The sequence below is a fragment of the Acinonyx jubatus genome, chromosome D4 (genome assembly GCF_027475565.1).
Source record: "Acinonyx jubatus isolate Ajub_Pintada_27869175 chromosome D4, VMU_Ajub_asm_v1.0, whole genome shotgun sequence".
Taxonomy (NCBI): domain Eukaryota; kingdom Metazoa; phylum Chordata; class Mammalia; order Carnivora; family Felidae; genus Acinonyx; species Acinonyx jubatus.
In genome coordinates, this window is record NC_069391.1 from 69,599,100 (window position 1) to 69,621,711 (window position 22,612).

The 22,612-nt window shown below is 35.5% G+C and overlaps 1 long non-coding RNA gene across 2 annotated transcripts in view; it reads left to right on the top strand.

Annotated features, from left to right (window-relative positions):
- The window catches only part of LOC128312220 (uncharacterized), a 173,364-nt gene extending 155,024 nt beyond the window's left edge, over nt 1-18,340 (top strand). For both annotated transcript variants that reach the window (XR_008291227.1, XR_008291228.1), the window contains 2 exons: nt 7,100-7,184; nt 16,670-18,340. This is a non-coding gene — a long non-coding RNA (uncharacterized LOC128312220). The remainder of the gene's footprint in view (nt 1-7,099; nt 7,185-16,669) is intronic.
- The last annotated feature ends 4,272 nt before the right edge of the window (nt 18,341-22,612 follow it).

Genomic DNA, 22,612 nt, shown 5'->3' on the forward strand with positions numbered 1-22,612 from the left:
GGGAGTCAACTAAGTGTTTTCATTTATCTCTCTTAGTTATTTTAATAAATATGTTGAATAGGAACAATCTCCACTTTTATGTATGAGAAAACTTGCCCTAAAGAAATACCAGTCACTTGATTCAAATGATGTAAGACTTCTTTCTTCTTGGTAGGTGTATCTGTGCCTGTGCAGCCTTCCCAGGTGATTTTTTTGGAGGAAGGACTTTTGAGGAGTTCCGGGATACTCTTTCTGCAACTCTTTCTGTCCCTTGGGGAAGGCTGATGTTCTCAGTGTAAATGTGGTGCTTTCCTCAGGCTGCTTCCATCTTGTAGTTGCACTGTCTGGAACACATGACCTTGAAGATCATCATGTGTGGTACACAGCCTCTGAGTGGATCTCAATGATCCCCCCTGTTGAAGTATTCACACCCTTGTGTAATCCCCTTTCTTTGAGGGATTTTCTCCCCCTCCTTCTTTCTTTCTCCCTTTCCCCCTTGCTCTTTCTCTCGCTCTCTCCTCTCTTGAAATCCTCATTCTGGGAGAATCAAGTTGTCATAATGTGGGTAGTAGCTATATGGAGGGGCCCACATAACAAAGAACTGATGTCTCCAGCCAAGGTCCAGTGATGCCCCGAGTCTTTCCAATAGGTACATGAGTTAACTTGGAAGCAGATCTTCCCCCAGGTGAGTCTTGAGATTACCGCATCCCCCCAACACCTTGAACATAATCTTCTGAGTGACTCTGATCCAGAGGCAGACAGCTAAAATACACCTAGATTCCTGATCCACAGAAACTAAAATTGTTTAAGCCACTAAGTTCTGCAGTAATTCTTTGCACAGCATATATAACCAATACACCATGGCAAGAGAAGAGAATTAGAAGATTGACTGAAAGTTGTTTTTTTTTTTTTAATCCAGGCCTAGAAATGACTTTCATCACTTCCACTTACATCCATTGGCTTTAGCACAGTAACCTTGCCCCAATCTGACTGCAAGGGAGGCTGATAATTTTAGAGCAAAACATGGATATTTGATACTACATTTGATGTGAAAGGTTTAGTAGTGATTGACCACTCTAATTGTAACCTTGAAAACAGGAATGTGAAGTCATCAGACATTTAAGTGGGAACTTCTTTTTGCAATTGAATTACTAGTAGGAGTCAAGCAATTGGTTGCTGATTCAAACCAGACTAGTATCAATGAATTGACTAAAAAAGTAAAACATTTAGAAAAAATGAGCACATGCTGTAAATTGCACAAATGTCTAAAAATCTTCATTAGTAGGCAGAATTCAAACCATTAACTCTTACAATATGAAAAAATCAGAGAAATCATCTACATTGGCCTCCAGGATAAAAAAAAATTATTCTAACCTCACTGCACCTTATTTCATCACACCTCAAACTCCTGGAAGTTCATGGAGAAGAAAGATCTGAAATTGTCAAAGTCGTTTGTTCATAAAGCTGGCATGAAATGATAACTCAAAATTAGTGATGTAGTTTTAAAGTTTCAGTCCAACTAATATTTAATTCACATAAGACTGAATGTTAAGCATTTTAATGTATTGTTTCAACTATAGAGAAAACTGGACAAGAATTTCCAGCTCTTAACTTTCTTGGCATATGCAGACTGAGCCTTAGTTATCTCATTACTAGAGAAAATATAGACTCATTTATTAAAAAATTACTCTCTTTATTGATTTTTAGAAATATAAAGCCAGAGTTTCCAAATATCACAATATAGCAATGATTATCCCTTTCAAATGTGTTTGAGGAACAGTTCTGCTAAGTGATATGGTTTTGACAAATACTGGCCATTTCTGTCACATTGGAGGAGATTAAAGGGTAAAGGGGCTAGGGATGGTTGAATGTTTGGAAAATAGAAATGATTAATTATCGTCAATACTCAGGATGAGGACATTTGGACTATGGTGTGTGTGTGTGTGTGTGTGTGTGTGTGTGTGTGTGCGTGCGTGCGTGTCAAATTGCCTAAGGGGTACTACAAGTATCAGTGAGCTTATGAGGGCAGCAAACTTTTTCCCCCTCTTTCCCACCCTACCTAGAAAAACCAATGAATGGACTATGCTTATAAAATCAGCAGTAGCTTAGGTTTCTAAGAGAAGTCTTTGATGTTATTAACTATTGAGCATTATGAAGGACTTTCAGGTTATATTGGCAGATACTAAATGAAAAAGGAAAGTGAGGCAATTATCAGGTAATGCAAGTAATAAATCCAGTATTTTTGCCATAATTAACTAGATGTTTTCAAGAAAAGAAGCTAATTTTCCTCAAATAACTAGATAATTGCTGAAATCCTCCACTTATCTTGAGAATATACAGTTGGCCTTAATTAAAGCTTCACACCCTATGACAGATCAGTTAATTTAAATCCACATTGCAATAAGGTGGTTGTCCTTTGGAAGATTCCTTTAATAAACTTACATTAGATTTTGAAAATTTCCTTTTTCCAATGGATTCTGTTATTTTGACTCCTTTGGTGATAGGAACAATATCTTAAAATAACCTTATATTTTACTCAAAATATACTCTCTTTCTCCATTTGTTGGTATACCCTTCATAGAAATAGGACATCAACATAGAATTTTACATGTCTGCGAAGGTAGAACCATTAAGTCACTCCAATGTCTCCCACCCCACATCATGTCCCTTATCCTGTTTAGAAGACTTCTGACTTCAAAAAATTTACTCATAATTAATCTAAGAATCTTTGTTAGCTATTTAGTAGGATGGTTAGAAATCATGGTTTTGTAACCTGACTCACCTCTCTCTCTCTCCCCCTCCTTCCCACCCTTCCTCTCTCCCTCTGTCTTTCTTTTTTATTCCTCTGGCAGCCCTAACCCAGTATTGCCCCTCTGTCACATATCCTCTATATGATATAGTCTTTGTAAGTCACTAATGTGACTTGTTCCTTTTATGCTTACAACTCTTACATGGCTTCACCCTTGCCCTCGGTTAGAATGATAGAATACAAGCTTCTTGGCAGAGACCAAAAGGTAATTGGTGATCTACTCCAGTTTCTCTCTCCAGGCCATCTCTCACCTCTCCCCTTGCTGCACAAAGTGTTGGACACATATTGAACTATGCTCTGTCTTTCTCACCTTCAGACCTTTTAACATTTAGATTCTTCTCCCAGACATCCTCCATTCCTACTTTGCCCACCCATCCTCCATTCCTACTTTGCCCACCCACTTCCCTTCCTGAAAACAAATTTTAATGTTCTCCTTAAACTTTCCTTGTTCAAGAGGGCCTTCCTTAACCTCTCAATACTGTTTTAGGTACAGTTTTTTTGTGTTTTCTTAGTTTTATTTTTATTCTTATCATAACACGTCTGAGCTATATTAAATATCTACCACCAAAATTTCATTTCCTGGTAGGGCAGTTACAATCTTATCCATATATTTTAAAGTATTACTGAGTCAGGGTGCCTGGGTGGCTCACTTAGTTGAGCATCTGACTCTTGGTTTCAGCTCAGGTCATGATCTCACTGTTCATGGGTTCAAGCCCCATGTTGACCTCTGTGCTGAGAGTGTAGAGCTTGCTTGGAATTCTCTCTCCCCACCTCTCTCTGCCCCTCCCCCCCCTCTCAAAATAAATAAATAAACTTTAAAAAAAGTATTACTGAGTAGATGTGTGTTAAGTAGAAATATCCTAAGTGATTATAAACACTTAGAAGTATAATATCCTTAGAAGTATAATATAACTAATAGATCTCTAGCTACCATTTAGTGAACTTTGTTAGAGAGACAAAATAAATAAATAAATAAATAAATAAATAAATAAATAAATAAACTTTAAAAAAAGTATTACTGAGTAGATGTGTGTTAAGTAGAAATATCCTAAGTGATTATAAACACTTAGAAGTATAATATCCTTAGAAGTATAATATAACTAATAGATCTCTAGCTACCATTTAGTGAACTTTGTTAGAGAGACTACTTATTGTCCCTTTTTATTCCCTAGTATATTTCTTACTTCTAGTGATTGAAGTAACCCAACTAAAATTTAGCTAGATTCATGGCAACCCATGTTCATTTTTTAAACAGACTAAAGCAGAAACTAATGTGATTGTTAGAAGTGATGTGTATGAATGAGTTGAAAGGGATATAGGGTGACATTTCCCTGCATATAATTTCTATAGAAATTAATAGAATCATGTTAATGTTTCACATACTCAAGGCAAAAAAAACAAGTGAACAACAAAAGAAAAAACTAAATGAACAAAGATGAGGGAAAAGAAAACATAAAACAGAATATAAACAGAAAAAAATAAACCTCACTGTATTTCCTATAACATAACCATTCCAAAGGAGAGAAAAAAATATTCAAGTAATTTTTAAACACTGTGTTTTGACTTTATATACCCGGCGCACAAACAAAAAAGAACTATAAAAACACATTGAACTCTACTGAGTAAATTTGTTTTCTCACAAATTAGAAGCACAACTGAGTGATATAGGCCAGAAATTCTGAAACTACTTTCTGTGTATTGTAGAACTGGGCTCAGTGCTGAGAATAAAGTTCAGTAAGTATATAATGTCTAATCGTTATTTCTCCTAAATATTGATCATATAATTTTTCTGACTCTGTTTACAGCCCATAGGATTATGGAAACACTTGAAATCACATGTCTAATTTAGCCAGACTGTTAGAATAACTGCAAAAAAATCTGCCAACTGCAAAAAAGATTCTATTACTTTCTTTCTCTTCAACATATCACAACTAAAATGAATTTAAATTTTAGTGTATTAAATTTAAATGAGTTTAAATTTAAGTGTATCTATGGGTTGGTTAACCTCTAGTACTTTCCTGAATGTGCCATTTTATGTGGAGATATTTAAAACAGATTAAAATATGTTAAGAACCCAAACTAATATATAAATTCTAATCAAATTCAAATACCAATGGGATTGTTTTGTCAGTGTTGAAAAACCAATACTTAAATGCATGTAGAGTCCATAAGGCCAAGAGTAGCTGAGACATCAAAACCAATACTTAAATGCATATAGAGTCCATAAGGCCAGGAGTAGCTGAGACATCAAAAAAAAAAAAAAAAAAAAAAGATTGGGAGGATGTGATTTCAAAATTTATAATAAAGCAATAGTATGGAGGTAATGTGAAAATGACAGTGTCATTAAGTGTTGATTTAGTTCAACAAGAAAAAAGTAAGAGCCTAGAAAGACCCATGGATATTTGAGAATTCTTAGATGATGAAAATGACATTTCAAATCAATGTGAAAGAAAACACTGTTCCATAACTAAAATTAGGACATGTTGCTTTTTATATGGAAGAAAAAAAATCAGATTACTATATCACTTCACCCATGAAAATCAACTCCTGGTGGAATAAAGATCTAAATTGGAAAAATAAAATCCCTGGGAATCAAGTTTTGGAGATTATCTTCATGACCAAAACATAGAAAATAATTTCTTAAGCAACCCATGTAAGCCATTAACCTTGAAGGCAAAACTGATAGATATGAGTGTATAAAAATTAAAAACTTTTGTAGGCCAAAAGAACCAGAGTAGAAGCTGAAATATTGCAGTAAGACATCTGTCATGTAGATGATGGAAAGGAGGTTAGTATCCAGAAAATACAGAAAAGATTTACAAATCAATTAGAAAAGGGCAAACATGAAATAACACATGGGAAATAAACATGTGAAAGTATACTCAACTTCACTAGAAATCAAGAAATAATGAGTTAAAACAACCATGGAGTTGTATTTCACACCAGTTAGTGTGGCAGAAAAGTTAAGGAGTATCACAACATCAAGGGATGGAGAGAAAGTAGTAACTTGAATTCTCATATTCTCATGGAGGGCATGTTCATTAGCACAACCACTTTGTGGGGAAAGCTGATGGTTTCTAGCAAAATAAAACATGTTTATAATGTGGCCCAATAATTTCCCATTGAAGTAAATGCCCAAGAGATATTCTTTCACCTATGGACAATGCTATATGCACAAAGTTTTCATAGTAACAGTAGAAGAATGAGTAAGTAAAGTATGATGCAATCATATGAAACACTAACTTACAGCTGTTAAATAACTGAAAAAGTTTAAAAAGTTTATATATCAATATTTCATATTATTTATTTATTTTTATTTATTTTAGAGAGAGAGAGAGAGAGTATAAGCAGGGGAGAGAGAGAGAGACAGAGAGAGAGAGCGAATCTAAATCAGGCTCCATGCTCAGTGCAGAGCCCAACGCAGGGCTCTATCCCATGACCCTGGGATCATAACCCTAGCCAAAATCAAGAGTTGAACACTCAATGGACTGAGCCACCCAGGTGCCCTAATACTGCATATTTAAAAAAAAAAAAAAAAGAAAACATTTATCTTTATTGTTTACTTTTGTATGTGAATGTAGAAAACTAAAAATAGCAATAAATCAGTAAATAAAACATGAACAGAAAGGTGGACATCAAATTCAGGATAGCTATAAACTTTGTGAAGAAAGGAAGTTGAATAAGGTTGAGGAGGGAACTCTAGTGAACATCATTTTTCGTGTAATGATTTATTTATTTAAAAACACTTAAAATATGATACAGTGTCAGTGTATATAAAATTTGGGCCATGATGATGGGACAACTTTATATTATATATTTTACTTTTATGTGTCTTAAAATTTTCTCTAAAATATTAGAAAATAACTATATTCATAAATATATAAATAAAACAGAAAAAATATGGGGCTTTGGAACAGATTATATGTTATATCAAGATTTACCAATTGGTCTTCATTAGAGTATTTCTACATAGCAAAGTTCCATGAATGAAACCATATTTCCTTAAACAATATTGAGTTTTATTTAAAAAGTTCGCAGAATTATGGGTAAATGACAGAAGGAAGGCCCTCAAAAGCAGTGAGTGGTAGTCCTGTCTTGAAACTCTGTTAAAGCTATGTCACTACATTTGAATCCCATGGAATTCAGGGCTATAAACATTTTGCTGTGTTACTGGGAAGTATCTCATGTTCTTTAAAATTTTTTCTTTATAAACTTAAAATATAAAACATCAATGTTTAAGATCACTCCTTGTGTTTATTTGCCAATGTACTTTTAAAAATTGTTATTGTTGTTTTGCTCCTTTCATTTCAGCCAAACTGCCTCTTCACCTTACATCAGGCTCAAGTTTTTACCCTCCATGTATTTTAGCCTTCAAGGAATCTCTCCACCCAGTTTGGTAAGTTCTCTCCCTCTTAGATTCAAAGAACACCTTGGTTCTTTTTTATTTTTGTAATGTTTATTTTTATTTAATTTGCGAGATAAAGAGAGAGAGAGAGAGCAAACCTGGGAGGGGCAGAGAGAGAAGGAGATGGAGAGGGAGCAGAAGAGGGAGAGGGAGAGGGAGAGGGAGAGGGAGAGAGAGAGAGAGAGAGAGAGAGAGAGAGAGAGAGAATATGAATGAATACCAAGGTGTTCTGTGCTGTCAACACACAGCCCAATATGGGGCTCGATCTCATGAAGTGTGAGTTCATGACCTGAGCGGAAATCAAGAGTTGGATGCTTAACCAACTGAGAGCCACCCAGGTGCCCCCAAAGAACACCTAGGTTCTTTTTTTCGAGGAAGTCTCTGCTTCTTCTTGGGAGAATGATTGTAATTATATTTGACAAACAGCTCTTTGTGCCCTATCAAATGAGCTCATCAAATGACAGTAACTCTACTTGTATTTAATTATTTATTGATTTATGTTTGCATACTATATCTTCAGTTTATAGAAGACAAGAGTTCTGATAAATTCACAACAGCTTCATCTGCATTGGAGTTCTGCTGCATATAGGAAGTACTGGACTTACAACACAAGGCAGGCACATGACCTGTTGTACTGTTGTAGGGTCCTACTAATGATACAGGTAAAATTTCTTCTGATTGGTTTTAGGCAGGACAGAAAAGACACAATGACAGAGGCAGCTCAGGAATTACTACATAGGAAGAACTTAGACTTGACAATCAGTTTGGAAGTTGAAAATAGGAAGCTGTTTTTTTGTGGACTTGCATTGCATTAAGCAAATGTCAGATCTTTGTATCAAGATGCAGAAAGCTAAGGTCGATTATCAAAGAGATTAACATCGTCTCCCCGCCACCACCACTAAAAGCCACCCCATATCACTTTTGCTACCAGTCTGATTGCACAGCCAGGTGCTGCAGTTGGATGCTTGGGAAAATATTTGTTGCAAAATTGGATTACATGGTAGGAGTAAAGATGAGAGCTGGAAAGGTGCCTAAGAAAACTGTTGATTTTTAAAAATGTTAGAGGGTCCGTTACTCAGAAAAGGAGGAAAACACCTTTTCTTGTCTTTCTCTCCATCCTTATTCTAATAAATATGCTGGAACCTTGCTTTTAACAGATTTTAGTCAGTTATAGCAATCATGATCCAGGAAGGAAACAAAAAACCAAGATAGCTGAAATGAAAAGATGCTAATGAAGTTTTAGTTGCAGAGGGGTGGGTAGGCTTAAGAGAAAAAAACAAACAAAACAAAACAAACAAAACACAGGAGATGGTGAAGCACACAGCGTCTATCACCACAGGAAGATGTTACTACCTCTTTACATTCAAAGGGTCCAAAAGGGAAATAGTGTTAATAAAGCCCAGGTTAATCAGGATGGCAGAAAAGGAGTTTCTGAACTGGGACTTATGAAGGGAGGTACCTGCCCTGCAATGAGGTGGCAGAAAAATACCTCTCCCACAACTTCCTCTGTCTCCTTTTCTTGTCCTCTCATCTCAGACTTAGCCAAAGTGCCCAAGAAATGCTCCAGGCAGGTGCCCCAGGACTCATAGCTGGGCAGAGAAATGTAGAGAAAGAATATAGGGAGGCAATCAGAATAATCAGCACAATATCACCAAGCACCATTGTATTCTAGTAAAATTTTGTGTTAGATCCTAATAACAGATTTACTTATATTTATTTTATATCTTCTCATATGTTAGCAAAAATATATGCATTTTTATTCTTAGCAGATATGGCAGATATCATTACAAAATTAAGAAACTGAGACCCAGTGAGGCATAAATAATTCCCAGTGTCTTCAGGGCTAAAACTGGCTGAGTCAGGATTTAAACTAACATCCCTCTAACACAAAGTCAGTGTTCTTTCTATTTCACTGTCGTGATTTCCATGGAAAAGGGTAAGAGTCATGTGCTATCAGAGCTAGTACAGAGGCAAACACTATAATTTATAGGGAAATAATCCATGTGTGAAGGGGTGATTTTGCAGCAGAGTTGGCATTAGATCTCTCGTCTCCCAAGCTCCCACTTAAGTGTTGTGGGTGGGTTTTTTTTGTTTGTTTGGTTGGTTTTCCATCACATTAACTTAAAAAATTTTTTTTAAGTTTATTCATTTATTTGAGAAAGAGATGAGAGGCATGAGCGGGGGAGGGGCAGAGGGAGAGGGAGTGAGAGAATCCCAAGCAGGCTCTGTATAGCATGGAGTGCAACACTGGGCTTGAACCCACAAATTGTTAGATCATGACCTGAGCTGAAGTTGGATGCTTAACTAACTGGGCCACCCGGGTGCCCTTCCATTACATCAACTTTATCAGGTATCAGTATCTTCTCTTTTTTGAAGGGAGAACATTTATGTTTGTTACAAAAGCTTCTGGTTTAAGATAGAAGACTGAGTAACTGCATTTATCCTTTCTACCTCACAAGATCTCAATACAATAAAACTAAAAGAATAACATTGATATAAACCCAAAATGACAAAGATAATAGAGAAGCTGGTGGGAATGATGTAGAATGAGAAGTTCCATCAAATTTCCAGAAGCTAAGAAAGGAATAGAATTTTCAACTGATAAAGTTGAGAAGTTAACCAGAACCTAAAATATCCAGACAAAAGTCTCTGAAAGTAAGGCAGCTGACTTTTCCTAGTAGAACTTTGACGAAGCTTCTGACTCAAATTTGCAAGTCCAATGGAGCATGAGTGAAAGATGGATCTAAAACCATAGAGAATAATTAATCAGAAGTCTATACAGAACAAGAAACCATCGCATATTGAGTTACAGAGGGCTGACAGACAGACATTTAAATCTCAGACCAAATGAATCTCAGATATTTTTTCCTCCCAAATGAGTTGAACAAATTGTCTTGAATGATTTTGGTGTAGCTAGTGTGGATGATTGTGCCCCAGAATAAAATCCTCATTTCCTCTGGGTCTCAATTTCTTATTGTACTCAAGTAGTGCAAAGGATTATTTAACTTGTATTTCTCTACTTAATCAAATTATTATTATTATTTATCATTATTATTATTATTATTGAGAGCAGAATAGCAGCAGTTTTCAGACATGTAAAGGATAAAAATTTTACCCATATGCCTCCTGAAGCACACTTTCCTATGAGGACATGTAAACAAGTGTTCCAGCAAAGCAGTAAGTAACCCTAGAAGGAGGAAGTTAGAGGATTCAAGGAACATTTATTCCACCTTGGAGAGCAGTAATGAATGCCCCAGTAGGCCTAGAGAAAAGTCAGTCCAAATTTGAGCAGGAGAACAGAGGACTCTTGAAAAATGAATCAGTGAACTAAGTTTAAAATGTGGTAAAGAGAGAACAAAAGAAAATAAAAAGACAATTAGATGCTTAAGAAAGAATAGCATACTGTGCAAGAAAGTTGTGGTCATAATTGCAGTGGGAAGTTAGTGGGCTTCAAGGAAAACAGCTGAATGGATTCTACCAGTAGAAAAATGTTGTAAACTTTGGACAAGGTAAAAATACAGTGACTATTACATGTATCACCCTCATGCAAAGAAAGAAAGAACATCAATAAGAAATATTGTAAATAAGGAATAAAACTGCTTGAGAAAAGTGTTGTTCAAGTATACAGCAAAATGCAGCATACTTTTGAGTACTTAGGGCATGTTAGAAATGGGAAACCTTTTGTATATTTTTCTTTGAGTAGTGCAAAGGATTATGTGCTTAACTGAGAAGAAAGACATATAATCATAGCACAGTTTATGATTTTCCAATGAATAATATTACCAAGTCATTGTGTTGCAAATATAAAATTTAGACGCAACCTATAGACAAAGTATAGGAGACTGTTTCAGAATTATGATTTTTGAGTGTTGTCAGCATTGTCGATGTAAATATAAATATATAGCTAACTTTAGAAGGGAGATAGGAAAAAAGCATAAATAATAAACTAAGAGATGAAATAAAATGGAATAAAAATACTCAATTAACACAAGAAAAACAGAAAAAAAGAAAAAAATAGAACAAATGGAAAACTTGATGATAGATATTAATCTAAACATACCAGTAATGCTTTATTAATGTGCATGATCTAAACACACCACTTAAAAGACAAATTGTGAGAATGGATAAAAGCAAGACTTAACTAAATGTTATTTACAAAAATTCACTTAAATATAAAAACATAGATATTCTAAAAGGATGGAGAAAGGTATATTATACAAATACTAACTAAGAGAAAGGTGCGATAGCGTTTTTCACATAAAGAAGAGTTTGGATGAAGGGACATTACATAGTGATAAATGGGAAATTTTTCAAAATGCCACACAAATCCTAAATGTATTTGCATCTTACAACAGAGCTTCAAAATACATGAGGCAAAATGTTAGATTTTTTTTAAGTTTATTTATTTATTTATTTTGAGAGAAAGAGAGAGGGAGAGAGAGAGCGAGTGCGTGCACGTGCCAGAGGGGTAGGGGCAGAGAGGAGAGGGGGGAGAGAGAGAATCCCAAGCAGGCTCTGTACTGTCAGTGCAGAGCTCGATGCCAGGCTTGAACCCCTGAGCTGAAGTCAAGAGTTGGACACTTAACCGACTGAGCCACCCAGCTGCCCCCAAAGTGTTAGATTTTAAAGAAGAAATAGACAGTCTAACTATAGTTGGAGACTTCAACAATCTCTTCTCAGTAATTGACAGAACAAATAAGTAAAAAATAATTAAGGATATAGACAACTAGAAAAATACTGTCAACCAATTAGACTTAATTGGCATTTATGGAATCCTTTAGTTAACAATAGCAGAATACACATTCTTCTCCAGTGCACATAAAACATTCACCAAGATAGATCATATCCTCAGCCATAAAAGCAAGTTTAACAAGTTTAAAAGAATTTAAATAACACAAAGTATCTTCTTGTTCATAACAAAATTAAACAATGGGATCAATAACAGAAGGATATAGGGAAAAGTAAAAATTATTTTGAAACTAAGCAGTATATTTCGAAGTTACCTTTGAGTCAAATAGGAAGTAAAAAGGAAATTTTTAAAATATATTTTACACTCAAAATGGAAACAAAACATCAAAATCAGTAGGATACAACTGGAACTGTGCTCTGAGGGAAATTTATAGCATTAAATGCTTATATTAGAAATTAAAAGATCTAAAAACCAGTAACCTAATTTACCAAATCAAGAAACTAGAGAAAGAAGAGAAATTAAACCTAAAAATGCAGAAGGAAAAAAAAAGATTAGCATAGAAATCAATGAAATTAATAACAGCAGCAACAACAACAACAACAACAACAAAACAATAGAGAAAATTCAATGAAACCCAAACCTGGTTCTTGAGAAAATCATTATAATGAACAAATCTTTACCAGACTGACCAAGAAATAAAAGAGAAAAGACACTAAAGACTAATATCAGGAGAGAAATAGGGGGCATCCGTACTGACCCAACACAGTTTAAAAGGATAACAATAGATTACTAAAAATACATCTCTGCTCATAAATTCTACAAGCTTAGCGAAATGAACTCGTTCTTTGAAAGTCACAAACTATGGAAACTTACTTAAGAAGAAATACATAACCAGAATAGTTCTATATCTACTAAATAAATTGAATAAGTAATTAATAAGCTTCCACAAAGGGATACTCTGTGCCTAAACAGCTTCACTGTCTATCTCTTTAGGTAAATACAAATTAAAAGTACAATAACATACAACTACACAACTCTTAGAATAGTTAAAAGTAAAAACAAATGAAAGAAATCCTCCTGAAACCCTGACAATCCCAAGCACTAGGGACAATGAGGAACTACAGGAATTCTCATTCCATTTCACATGGAAATGCAGAATGCTACAGCCATTTTGGAAAAGTCTAGCAATTTCTTAAAAAACACACACTTTACTGTATGACTCAACAGTCACACTCCCAAGTGAATTATAATTTTATGTTCTCACAAAAATCTGTATTCATAATTGTCAAAAACTGGAAGCAACCCAGATGTCCTTCTAGTGGGTGAATGGATAAACAAACTGGGTATATCCATACATTGGAATATTGCTCAGCAATAAAAAAAAACAAAAAACAAAAAACTATTAATTCACTCAACGACATGGCCAAAATATAAATGTATTTAGCTAAGTGAAAGAAACCAGACCCAAAAGTCTATATATTGTATGATTTACTTTATATAGCACTCTGGAAAAGGCAAAACTATATAGGGATGGCAAATGGTAGCAGGCAATTCCCTTGCCAGGAATTGGTAGCAAGGGAAGAGTAGACTACAAATGGATCACACAAGGCAATTTTTAGAACAGTGTAACTCTTCTATATGTTACTGTGATGGTGGATATAGGACTTTGCCACAATCCACAATACGTTAACTATTATTACAAACAAATGCGATCAACTCATTGAAGGGGATGGAGAAAAAAGAAGCTAAATATTTTTGAAAAACAGTAAGGTTAGATTTTCTAAGCCTGAAGAAAGAACTGTACACAAACATTATATTTTAGTTTATAAACTTTTTTTCTTATAGGAATATGATTTAGCAACTTGGAAACTAACTATATCCAAACAGTAGGTTCAATAAGTACATATATGTATATTATGAGAACCCAGTCATTTATACTGTCAGAGAAAGAAGTTACAGATACGCAAGTTGGAAATGCTAGGATGAAACCTATGCCAGATAGGGTCAGAGATATCAGTATGAACTCATGTTTACACACATACACACAAGTGCAGAAACAAATATAGATATGTGTGTACACATAGGTTAGTATACATACATTATTTCCTAGCCCTCTTCACTGATAGGGGCTACAAGCAGTGATACCCCATTCACAGTAAGTACACCTAGGATTCAGATATTTTTTTAAATAATGTTCTTTAATAAAAGCAGCCAGGGAAACCTTGAAGAAATGGCTTATTTTAGGACTAGATTAGGAAAAATATGAGTCTGTACTATCTCATGGTGACAGAAAATAAGAAAAGTCCTTAAAAAAAATGGAGCATGTCAAAAGGACATAAGAGTTACTCTGAAAGAGCTTCAAGTGATTAAAACTGGAACAATTTAAGTAAGAAATTAATTATATTATTGAATTGTAATCCAAAGAAAAAATTCAATATCCATGAGCTGACGTGAGCTGATACTGATATTGATATAAATAACATTTGAATACATACATACATACATACATACATACATACATACATATATGACTAAATAGAAGAGAAGGAACAAATCTTCCTTACAAAAGAATTCTGATTTATAAATAGAGTGTTAATGAGGGAAATAGAAAATCGGCATTAGAATACCACAGTAATGATTACTGCAGGCAAGATCCACTGATGAATTCTAAATTAGTGAGAGATTGTTTAAGGCAAGATTTGCATAGTCTCAAAGTATCTTCCACCACAACTTATTATCTTTTGTTGTGATTTTAACATATACCCATAAACTCTTTGATACTCATGGCTGCAGGAGTTAGAGCTTAATTCTTCTACCCTTGAGTATGGTTGCACTTATCTATTCTAATGAATAGTGCACAGGAAGGGAAGAATGGTAATTTACCGTGGAGAAACTTTGCTAATGGTCTCTGATCCAAGTGATCAAAGTTAATATGACCAGTAATAAGTCACGTTGATATCATGTACCCCTGAGATGAAAAGAAGGACACCTCTGTGGTATTCTTCCCCCAGATCCATAACTTCAGTACAATCATGATAAAACACTAGATAAAAACCTGACCAGTACTCTTTGAAAGTTTGGGGGTTATGGAAAGACAAGCAAGACTAAGAAACTCTTACAGACTGAAGGCAAGTCCAGAGACAAGTCAATTAAATATAATGTGGTATTCAAGACTGGGTCATGGAACAGGAAAAGAATACACTGAGAGAAAAATAATGTCTCTGATGTATACTAGTATTATACCAATGTTAGTTTCTTTATTTTGATAAATGCAACATGCTTATATAAGGTGTTAACATTGAGAGAAGCTAGGTAAGGGCATATGGAATCTCTTTGTACTATCTTTACAATTCTTCTGTAAATCTAAAAGTACTTTGAGATGAAAAGGACAAAAAAGTAGATGGCATAAGAAACAGCTTTTATGTGTGTTCATTTAAAGTTATAAAACTTGGGGTGCCTGGCTGGTTCAGTTAAGCGTCCAACTCTTGGTTTCGGTTCAGGTCATGATCTCATGGTTTTGTGAGTTCAAGCCCCACAGTGGGCTCTGTGCTGACAGTGTGGCGTCTGCTTGAGATTCTGTGCCTCTTTCTCTCTCTGCCCCTCACTTTGCACTATCTCTATCTCTTGTCAAAATAAAAATAATAAACTTATTAAAAAATAACCTTAAAAATAAAGTTACAAAACTCATGATTAAAGTGACTAATTATATAACTATTTTAAGAAGAGGGTAGAGAGAGAATGGACATATGGTACAAGTTAACTAAAATTCCCAGTCTATCAATGCAGATGGTCAAAATTTCATTTCAAAAGTTGATAATAAATAATTTTGTAAGAGTATGATAGAAAAATCCAAAAAATCTTAAAACATACTGGCCTAGATGAAGTTTCCTACTGGAGTAGGAATATAGTGGCCAGAAATGGGGGGTCAGAGACTGTGATGGTCATTACCATTTGATCTGCAAATCTGATTTCGTAACTATATGCACATGTAATTTCAATAACAATTACAAAATAGTATCATTCCATAAAGGGAATTCCTTGGTCAATTGGTCTATATTTAATACCTTTACTCTCTTTTGGAAGAGTCACAACACACATTTCCAAATTAAAAAGTCAGAGAAGTTGTAAATTAAAAACAAAAGAGGGGCGCCTGGGTGGCGCAGTCGGTTAAGCGTCCGACTTCAGCCAGGTCACGATCTCGCGGTCTGTGAGTTCGAGCCCCGCGTCGGGCTCTGGGCTGATGGCTCAGAGCCTGGAGCCTGCTTCCGATTCTGTGTCTCCCTCTCTCTCTGCCCCTCCCCCGTTCATGCTCTGTCTCTCTCTGTCCCAAAAATAAATAAATGTTGAAAAAAAAATTAAAAAAAAACAAAAACAAAAGAAACAAACTTTCTGTAAACCAAAATTCCTCATACCTAATTTGACTAGAGAAACCATAGGAGCAACTATTAAAAAGTAGAAGGCACTTTGGGAAATGCTACACTCCGAATCCTTGAGGAGTAAAAGAAAACCATCACTGAGAAACTGATGTAAGACCCTCTAACCGGAGGTTTAGATGAGCTCCTACCACTCTCTGGAGCCCTTTTATTGCTAAACTCATCACTGTGATTCCTGTCTGTCTCCAGTGTCTGTCCCAAACACCCCAATAGTGTGGCACAATTTTATCTTTTAGATGCAGTGTTCTCATTGTTACTTAATCATTTTGTAGGTCTATACCAACCTTATTCTGATTCTTGAAATATGTAAATGATCCTTGAAGCATACATGATTCTTGTATTATTCCCTGTAGTGAGAGAGTAAGACAGAGCTCTGGGATTCCTCTGTTGGATGTCACCTCTCCTACATGGGACAAAGATCACACTCTGCCTTGAAACTCAGTAATCAAAAAGGTAGGCTCTGTTTGCTGGGTCCTTCAAAGCCTCTCGTGCTGTAAGGGAATAGAGGGCTGTCTGCCTTACCTGGATATTGGTCCTAAAGGGATGATGTCTGGGAGCCAGGCAAAATCTATGGCTGTAGCTGTTGTAATTTACATAGTCCCAAATCAAGGCAGGTGGATTATGTATTCTCTTTGTTTTCACTCTGGATTTATAGGAAGGAAGTGTTATTTTTCCCCTTGTCCAAATATCTTAAATCATTCAAAGGCAGCATTAGACTTTAAGCAGAAAAATGCAAATGTAACTGGGACACTTACAATGACCTAAATGCATGCTGATTACCTTTTCTGTTATTTTCTGCCCTTAAATAAAGAAAATAAAATAAATGTCAGCAGTAAGAAAAATGAAAGTAGGTCAGACTACAGAACCATTAGATCAAAAGCAGTTAGAGCCAAACACACCTTTCCCAAGTGGGAAAGTGAGAAATCAACATGTAAATGAAAAGCATTTGAAGAGCTATAGCAGTTCCTCTATTAGCCTTGGCAATTAGCAGGAGGGCATTAAATTATTCTGGCGACTGCATCTTGTAACTGGAACAAAGTGGATGTGATGGTACTGTTACTGAAAGAGATGAATCACTCCAAAACAGGACTTCCATTGGGTGGGACTCATATTATTTAGAAAATGAGGAGAAGAATGGACAATGAAGGATGTTCCTTGCTGATATCATGGGAAGAACATCTGATTTTGCATTAAGCATGTGTGTGTGTGTGTGTATGTGTGTGTGTGTGTGTGTGTGTGTGTGTGTGTGTGTGTAAAGATCTGTGGGTTCTTTTTTTTTTAAGCCTAATACTAATACTACCTTGTGACAATGCATACGGTATGACCACGGATTCCTACTGAAGACATGCTGATGGTATTCATTCTTGTAAATGATTGTTACGCTATTCCTTGTTGAAAATTTGCTTTTAATGTCTCATTATATGGGGTCAAGTTGACATACTCATCCTTGCCCTACAAAGTTTAACAGAGTTGATATAGGTATGAAGGAAAGAGAGGCAGCTAAATAAATATGGAACATGCCTGTTAATGAAAAGTCACTCACAAAGATGTTTATGGAATGAGATAAGATCTCGAGAGAAAGCCTCTGAAAGAAGGAATGGGAGGACTTCTATGAATGTAAGTAAGCTCTAGGAAGGCTCTAAGAACCATTGGAAGATTTTGGAGAGTTAACAATGAATGATAATCCACTATATGTACTAACTCTTCCAAGAATTTGAACCCATTTCTAGTCCTGATACAGATAATATGTTTGTTCTAGTCCATATAATATGTTTGTTACCCCAAATTGTCAAAATTGCTGTGAATGTAATATGAATGTGAATAAAAATACCTTGAATTTTTACCTGAAAAGCCAAAGGTATTAAATGAAGAAGACCCAAAAGATTTTGAATTTTAGAGAAAGGTGTATCTCAAATTTCATTGTGCCTGATCTGTGGGAGAAATAAAGTCCTATCTTTACTAGTAGTTGTTAGCCTTTGGAATGTACCATTTTCCACATCATTCAAGAAAAATGGAGGAAACATAAGAGGGTTCACAATTTTATACATTCTATAGTATGACAATTGTAAATTACTTCTGATCTTTTTGCCCTGGTCTGACAAATGACACTTTCAAGTAGCAAGGAAGAGGAACTTCCTTTTCCTGTAGCAACATAGCTCATAAGATAGGGGGTCTGAAAAGGTCATTTGAATTTGTGACAAACAAATTATTTTTATTTTTAAATGATCACCATGATGTTTACTCTATTAAATGTGAAAGTGGAATACATGCTTTAATGTTGATTCTTTAGACTCTATAGGTTGTATCCTGGATTTATATTAACAACAACAAAAAAAAAAAACCTCATTGAGAAATTTATAAAGAAAAGCAAAAGACCCAGAATAGCCAACATAATATTGAAGAAGAATAAAGTTGGAGAGCTGACATTGACTTCAAAACTTTATATAAATCTACAGTAATCAAAACAGTGTGGTATTGGCAAAAGAATAGGCAAATAGAGCAGTGAAACAGCTGAGAAACAGACCACACAAATATAGTCAACTAATCTTTGGTGAACCAACAAATGCAATCCAATGAAGAAACAATAGCGTTTTCAACAAATGGTGCTGGAACAGCTGGCCATCCACAGGTAAAAAACACAACAAACAACCAAACCAAACAACAACAAAATAATTAAAAAGCAAGGGATCTATACATACACTTTACATCTTTCACAAAAATATCTCAAAATGAATCACAGACCTACATGTAAAACACAAAACTTCAAAACTTCTAGAAGATTACACAGCAGAAAATCTAGGTGACCTAGGCTATGAGACTCTAGATACAATAACCAAAGAACTACCCATGAAAGAAAAACTGATGAGTTGAACTTCATTAAAACAGAAGACTTCTGTTCTGTAAAAAACATTGTTAAGAGAATAAAAATTAAGCAGCTACATTGGAGAAAATGTTTGCAAATACACACATCCAATAAAAGACTTGTATCCAAAATATACAAACAACCAACCAGGACTTTGGGTTCTAGACTATATACCTGGAATATTCATGAGAGAATGGTTGCCCTTGTGCCCTGCCCCTTAGATTTGACATCCTATCCAAAATTAAATTAGGCAAGGAGTTTAGGGATTTCCACTTGTAACTTGCCACTAGGAATTATGTCTGTATTTCTGTATTGCCATGTACATGTAAACATATTAAGTCCTAACTTCTCAAGATGGCAGACACATATATGGAGACACAGGGAACTTCTTGGGGAAAGGAGCTATTGACAGCAGCTCCAAAACCAATCAGACAAGGGAGAAAATGGAGCCAGTACTATTCTTGCTCCAGGGCAATCAGTAGAACCCAGAACTTTTGGGATTAATGGATGAATCTGAGTACTGGGGCCATGGAGCGTTGGTTTGCATTTATAGGTTTTAAATATGAATATGTATATTTCCATTTGATGTCTTTTTTTGTGCTGGACTAAAGTTACAACTATAGGCCCTGCCACTGCTGCTGTTTACCTTGCATCTTTTTTCCTTAGGCATCTCACTCCTTTATAACCAGTCAAGTAACTTGTTTCCCTAGCACACTTTGCAACCCAGGTCACTCCCTGAAGTGTTTCCATCAGCTCCAATTTGGCAAAAATACAAAGCTAGACTTGCTTTTGGAATTTCAGAATGCAAAACAATAGAAGCCTTCCCCCACACATCAAGCTTAGTTACATTGTCACCATATCTACCCAAGGAATCAAAATGCTCCCCAGTTAGAGTCTTGCTAGGCTTAAATTGATGTTTTACTTAAAAGGATATGAGGAGGGAAAATATTCTATATGAGCTGTTTGGGAAAGAAGACAGGAAAAAAAAACATTCCGAAATGCTCATTGTGGTAATGATGCTCTGAAAGCAATTTTTAGAATGTCATATATGCAAGCATCATTTTTATTCCTGTCAGTATGAAACAAACTTGAAATGGTGATGCTCGGTCAAAGTTTCCAAGTGCTTCCCAGTAGGCAGAGACAGGATATAAGAGAGGAAGCTAGTCATGGCATAGTCGCCTGGCAAAATTCCTATTTCCGATGGAAATCAATTTTTTTTTGTTATAGCAGTTTTTTTCCGTTATATCCCTAGTAAGTCCTTCAAAAGAACAAAGAGTGATGATGGCTTACTATCTTGTTTGGCTTTGGAGTTTACCAGAAAGCACCTTCTCCTGGAATTTGCCATTGTTTCACACAACACGGGGCTCCCTTAGCCAATGAAGAGAGGGGGGCAGTGGTGGTGGTTTTAATTAGGTGTCATAATGAGTATTTATTTTTGAACTTTTCCCCTGGCAATCAGAAATTTAGAAAAATTGGTCTGTCTCTCTCTACTGCTTTAAATGGTTTTAGTTATTCTAGACTCCTTTTTTTTTAGGGTTATAAATGCTCTTACTGAAGACGGGATTTCTTTAGTAGCACTGAGGAAATCTTTCTTGCCATCTAAGTTGGCTACTTTACATGGATCATGCTTTGTTTATGAAAAATTAATTCTGATTCCAAATGTGACAGGATCTATGATTTTTTCCCCTTATGTTTGCAAAACTGCATGAAACTTTTTTTTATTGCTGCCTTTGAGTTTAATTCTGTAGGAACCATGTAGTCTTATAGAAGCCCAGAAAAGGTAACAGAATACTATGAGAAAATGGTATTCATAGAGTTCCCAGGGGAAAAAAGATAGGAAAGGAAGAGAAAAGAAAAGAGAAATCCTGCTGGTTCAGTACTCCCAACCCCATGCCAGGATTTTTGTTTCAGGCAACAAAGATAATCTGTGAATCTGTGGGCACATATCTAAAGTCACTTAGACCTACAAATTTTATGATTGTCTTTGTCTGATTAAACAAGCCTCAGAGACATAATGAATAATTTATGATAAATCAATGTCCACATAGAATAAAAGCACATTTTAAAAGGATTGTTTTATGTCTAATTCCCAAGAGAATGCTAAGTTTGTCCCCTTTAGTGAGCTTTTTATATGACTGTCTTAGTTTTTTAGATTTTCAGTTTCAAAAATAATTAAAAATAAGAAGTGAATATTGAATAGCCCTTTTACAGGCTGCAAAATACACCTCGTGTATTATCCCATTGAATTTTCACAACACTGTGGGTCAGTTGGTATCAGCACTGTAAGTGTTAGAGGTCTTAGCTCTGCAGAGGCCTTAGCTCTGCAGATAAATGGAAAGTTGGGATCTCATGTGACTTCTGAAAATCTACCCTAAATAGCACTATCAGGTCTCAATTCAAGTATTTGATAACCCAACTCTAGGCCTTTTCTGTTATATAAAGCCTCATTTTTAAGAGAAATTTCCCAGACTTTGATACAGACCTATGCATGTGCTGGAGAAGTCTTGCACAGTCTTTGGAGGACAAGAAGGGAGACACAGAAACTTTCCCCCATGTGTTAGGTGGACAGAAAGGACATTTGCTATCTTGCTTATATTCTCTTGATGTGATATGGCTGAGTCCTCACAATTATTCCCTTAATCCACTCGCAGATACAGATATTCAGAAAGGGACTAAGTCCTAAACATCTAGTGGTATCATAAAAATATGTTTTATTGCCTTCTCCTGCTATATACCAACAATTTCAAATGTATACTTGTAAAGTTATCATTGCCTCCCTTCTTTCCCCCTATATCTTACTAGAAAGGAAGGGTAAGAAGTACAGCAGAAGCACTCAGGAATCTAAGGCCTCCTCTGGGTATGCTGAAGTATAAGGCTGTTGAGTTCTAGGTATGAACCTTTGAATGTATCTTTCATTTATAGTCTTCCTTGCCTCTAAACTTCAAGCTTCTTTTTGTAGAGCTAAAATAACTACTTCTCCTTGGCCTTTTATTTTTAAGATTTTCAAGAGTTCATATAAATATTACACAGTAGCAGTGGCCCCAACATGTCCTGGGCATCTACCTTGTACAAAGCACTTGTGAGGAGACATGTGACATAACACCAGGGTAGGATGCTTCAGGCACTTCAAAAGATAACTCCTCATTTCACCACATCTCTAATTGCTTCCGCTTTATGCTACAGACTTCCTAGAGGAAAGAGATATGGTCTTCTGACCACCAATAGGATTGTGCAGAACATATCCAGTCATCTTGAGCAGTTTTGGTCCATTTAGAATTTGTTTTTTTTTTTTTAATTACATGGTAATAGCAATATGAGATATTTTAAGGAAAAGTGACACAATGTATGGTTAACCAAATAGTGCCCGAAGCACAGTCAATGTTTGGGAAGTGGTAGCTATTATATTTTAGTAAGTTATTTAGTAATAATGCTG